Below are 5036 nucleotides of genomic sequence, written 5' to 3' on the forward strand. Positions count from 1 at the left end.
AAACTTAGAAACTGCCTCTTGTTTTTTCCTTTAAAAACTCACTTGTAGCTGAGGGAGGTAGCTCACACCTGTAATCCCAGCACATTGGGAGGCTGAGGCGGGAGGATCACCTGAGGTCAGGAGTTCAAGACCAACCTGGCTAACATGGTGAAATCCATGTCTCTACTAAAAATACAAAAATTAGCCTGGCGTGGTGGTGGTAGCCTGTAATCCCAGCTACTTGAGAGGCCAAGGCAGGAGAATCAGTTGAACCTAGGAGGAGGAGGTTGTAGTGAGCCAAGATCACGCCACTGCACTCCAGCCTGGACAACAGAGTGAGACTCCATCTCAAAAACAAAACAAAACAAAACAAAACAAAAAAACTCCACCCATTTGTAACTGGCCAGGTGTGGTAGCTCACGCCTGTAATCTCAACACTTTGGGAGACTGAGGAGGACAGATCATCTGAGGTCAGGAGTTCGAGACCAGCCTGGCCAACATGGCAAAACCCTATGTCTACTAAAAACATAAAAATTAGCTGTGCATGGTGGCAGGTGTCTGTAATCCCAGCTACTTGGGAGGCTGGGGCAGGAGAATCACTTGAACCTGGGAGATGCAGGTTGCAGGGAGCCAAGATCATGCCACTGCCCTGTATCCTGGGCGACAGAGTGAGACTCCTTCTCACCCTCCTCCCCTGCCAAAAAAAAAAACCCCAAAGAAACCATTTGTAACTGCCACTAATTTTGGAGTGTGTATTATTCAGGGCAATTTGAATCTATGCTCCCAGGTGGCCCTCTTCAACCCTTGTGCTTGAATAAACTCTTTTTAAACTAGATTCTGAACTTTTGGAGTTTTTAGGTTGACATTTGATGAGAAAAAAATAGATTCCCAGCCAGGGCCACTGTCTGTGCGAAATTTGCACATTCTCCCTATGTCTGCCTGCGTTTTCTCCTGGTACTTTGGTTTTCCTCCCGGTACTTCAGTTTTCCTCCCACATCCCAAAGATGTTCACGTTACGTTCTTGGCATCTCTAAATTGTTTCTGAGTGACTGTCGGTATGTGTGTGAGTACACCCTGCCATGCAATGGCATTCTGTCCAGGGTTGGTGCCTATCTTGGGTCCTGAGCTGTTAGGCTCTGGCCCCCTGCAACCCTGAATTGGAATAAGCAAGTTGGAAAATGAATGAATACAACTTATTGTACAAGAAGACGTCCTAAAGTATCTGATAATCATTTGGTGCACAACAATAAATGATGCTGTGCTAAAGCACTCAGTGATTTTTTTTGAGCCTTGGGTAGGAGGTACTCCCTATAATTTTTGCCTTGTAAACATTTATTCCGTGATTTAACCCACCACCACTACAATTGCTGTCACTCACTGGTTCACCAAAAAATGGGTAAATCATTATCTTATTTGTTTCTATTAATCTTTTTTAAATGTATGTCTAGCTCTTATTTCAATATTTAATAATAGAAGTGTTTTGGTGTTTATTTAGAAGTTTGGTAATGTTTTTGAGATAAAAAACTAGGCCATAGAAACTTAACTCTTGTCTATATCAGTGAACTGTGGTAAACTGATTTCATTATACACAGTTTCGCTTAAAGTTTCAGTTTACAAGAACCTATTGGTGATTTTAAGTTAGGACCTACTATATTAAGGTGGGAGGTGAAGCCATGAATGGATTGTCTATGTAGCACCAGGAACCTGGCTGGGATACTTGGGATCGATCAGTGAAGTCAGAGTGGTCAGCAGGCACAGTCACGATGTTGAAATTCCTTGGGGTCATGATAAGGAATGGGGTGGAGAGAAAAACTGTGGAAGAAGGAAATTTCCCTGACCCCTTTGTGGGTGGAAACTGAAGTGCACGGGCACTGGCAGGGGTGAACTCCGCTCACTTGCTGCTCTACCCATTGTGGGAGGGAGAGTGCAGGTGAATGTGTGCAGGAGCTGGGACGAGCACCTTTGGGTGCCAGCAAGACCCAACTCCGTATTGGTCCTGTGGCAGTGTCTAGGGGAGGGTGCTCATGACCCCTGAAGCCCCAGAAGAAGTGTAACAGTGCTCTTTTAGCTTTGCCATCCATGGACAGCTTAAGTGTTAGCAGCTCAGTGGAGGGTCAGTGTGATAGACTTTTGCATCTGCACCTGGCATCCAGGAGGAATGAGGTCACACAGAGTTGAAGATGGTAAATGTGGGAGATGTTATTGCTGAGGAAGGTGGCTCTCAGTGGGAAGGGGAGCTGTAAGTGGGACGGAGTAGGAAGGTAATTTTCCCTCAGAGCTACTCCATAAAGCTGTCCCTTTGAAGTCAAGCCCCGTATCTCCAATGTTCAACCATAGTCTCTGATGTTCAGCTGCTTCTCCTCTCTGCCAGTTGAGCCTGGAGTTTTTATGGGCACAGGATGGGGAGTGGGATGGGCCGTGGGTGGTTTTGGAAAAGGCAATATTCAAGCAGGAAAACAGGGATATATATTGTCACTTTGGGCTGTGGTTCCGGCTTGAGGGTGGGGCCCTTGCTGGGCACCTGCCCTCTTCTGCCCAGAATTTCCCTGCCTCCTGTCCCTAAAACTGTGAGCCAAGAGGTAAAATTTCTGAGGAATATGGATATTAGTAGATAATTGTGGCACAACCAGATGCCCTAGACTTCAAAGGAGAGTTGGGAATCAGGGTATTGAAACAACAGCCTAGATGTGGCAGTGGAGAGCAGTGAGAATGCTGATGCTGCCTACCTACTCATGCAGAAGAGAAAACCAGTTCATTCTAGGTAAGCGGAGTGATGTGATTTTGTGAAGAGGTCTCCAGGGTGATTTGGAAGGGGTCTCAGAAATGATACAATCCATTATATCAATGTAGAAGCAGAGGTAGAGTGGCAGAATGATCACACAATAAACTCATGGCTGTGAAGGGCCTGGGTGGGGCAGCATGGGCTACTGGTTAGGAAATAGGCCTTTGAATCAGATGGACCTGGTTCGAATACCAGCTTCATTACTGGATGTGAGATGTGGGGTGTTGCCTAATATTTCAGCTTTCTTATCTGTAAAAGGGGACACGTGATATTTACTGCAAAGGATTGTTGTAAGGATTTAATAAGGTTGATATATGTGAAGTATTTATTTTGTATCTTGTGCTTGGCGCACAGAAAGTGCTCAATGCATTTTTTTGTTTGCTTGTTTTTGAGACGGAGTCTCACTCTGTCACCTAGGTGGGAGTGCAGTGGCATGATCTTGGCTCACTGCAACCTGCGTCTCCCAGGTTCAAATGATTCTCCTGCCTCGGCCTCCTGAGTAGCTGGGATTACAGGCACCTGCCACCATGCTGGGCTAATTTTTATATTTTTAGTAGAGACAGTATTTTACCATGTTGGCCAGACTGGTCTCAAACTCTTGACCTCAAGTGATCCACCTGCCTCGGCCTCCCAAAGTGCTGGGATAACAGGCATGAGCTACTGTGCCCAGTCTGCTCAATACAGTTTAACCAGTAATGCTGGAACTGAATCAATGGGACTCACATTCTTTCTATTTGGAGGACATAAACATTAGACAGATCATCTTGTCTTCTTCAATGGAGGTTTCCAATACTGCTTACTCCAGACTCATTCCCTGTTGCTAAGATGTGTGGCCTCCGGCCTCTGTGGAGGCTCACAAAAACTGCTGACAGTAGCAGAAGCTAGTTTAACCACTACTGAATGTGTCTCGTCTATGCAGCAGCCTGGATCCTGTGATAGGTGAAAAATTTGCTGAGTGAGATGCTAAAATGGGTGTCTGAAGGGACCCTCGGTCATGTATTTCAAGAGATCTTTAGAAATACCAAAGGCTCCACACTCTCCCTACCCCTCCTATGTCTGTTTGGAATTGTTTAAACACGAGTAATGAAACAAAATGAGGACAGGCAGAGATTATCTAGAGACAGACAGATTTATCAACTTGCTCTCTTCCTGGCAAATTAGGACTTGTAACCCATTCCCCTTACTACTGGTTTATTTATTTTAAAATGTGTTCTTAGGTAATGACTACTATTTTACTAAAAAAGTAATGCATGCACAAGGAAAATAATTCCAAGAGTGCAAATGATAGATAATTAAAAATTACCTTCTTCCTACCTCAGACTCCTTCTTTCCAATTTTTTTCCTGGATGCCATACTGTTAACAGTTTTTGGGCACCATTTCAGAAATATTCTACTTATGTAATTTTATATATATGTATGTGTGTGTATATATCAAAGCATATATATGAGTATTTATTCTTTTAAAAAACAAATGAGGACAGAGTCTATATACTGTTTCTTGCCTTGCTTTTTTCTGCTCAGCAACTACAACTTGAAGACAGTTTCATGTATGACCATAGAGTCTTTTGTCTTTCTTTTTAATGATTGCATACTAGTCTATAGTATGGTTGTAGCACAAGTTATTTAGCCTAAACTTCCAGTTTTTTTGTCTCATGACTTTTTTTGTCAGTGGAAACCCTCTTCTACTAGTCACTCTGGTACTAAACCTTGGAGTAATATCTAACCTTTTTGGTATCTAGTAAATCCTGTCAATTCTCCCTTTTGATGTTTTCCTATTTGCTCATTCTTTTCATTCTCATTGCTGCTTCCCTGGTTTAGGCCTTATCATCTCCTATGGCGTTTCCTTATCTCCAAATTCTCTATCTCTGCACATCTTGCACACTTGCCCTTCACCAAATTTCCTAACGCCCACATTTTGATGTGTCACTCCTCTTAAAAATCTTCTGTGGCTTCCCATTCGTTGTGTTGTGTAACAACTCAAGCAATGATCAATAAATCCGATTTTTAAATTGTAATTGAAGGGCCGGGCGCGGTGGCTCAAGCCTGTAATCCCAGCACTTTGGGAGGCCGAGACGGGCGGACCACGAGGTCAGGAGATCGAGACCATCCTGGCTAACACGGTGAAACCCTGTCTCTACTAAAAAATACAAAAAACTAGCCGGGCGAGGTGGCGGGCGCCTAAACTCGCAGCTACTCGGGAGGCTGAGGCAGGAGAATGGCATAAATCCGGGAGGCGGAGCTTGCGGTGAGCTGAGATCCGGCCACTGCACTCCAG

This window comes from Rhinopithecus bieti, unplaced genomic scaffold, assembly GCF_001698545.2.
Source record: "Rhinopithecus bieti isolate Rb0 unplaced genomic scaffold, ASM169854v2 scaffold_1058, whole genome shotgun sequence".
NCBI lineage: Eukaryota > Metazoa > Chordata > Mammalia > Primates > Cercopithecidae > Rhinopithecus > Rhinopithecus bieti.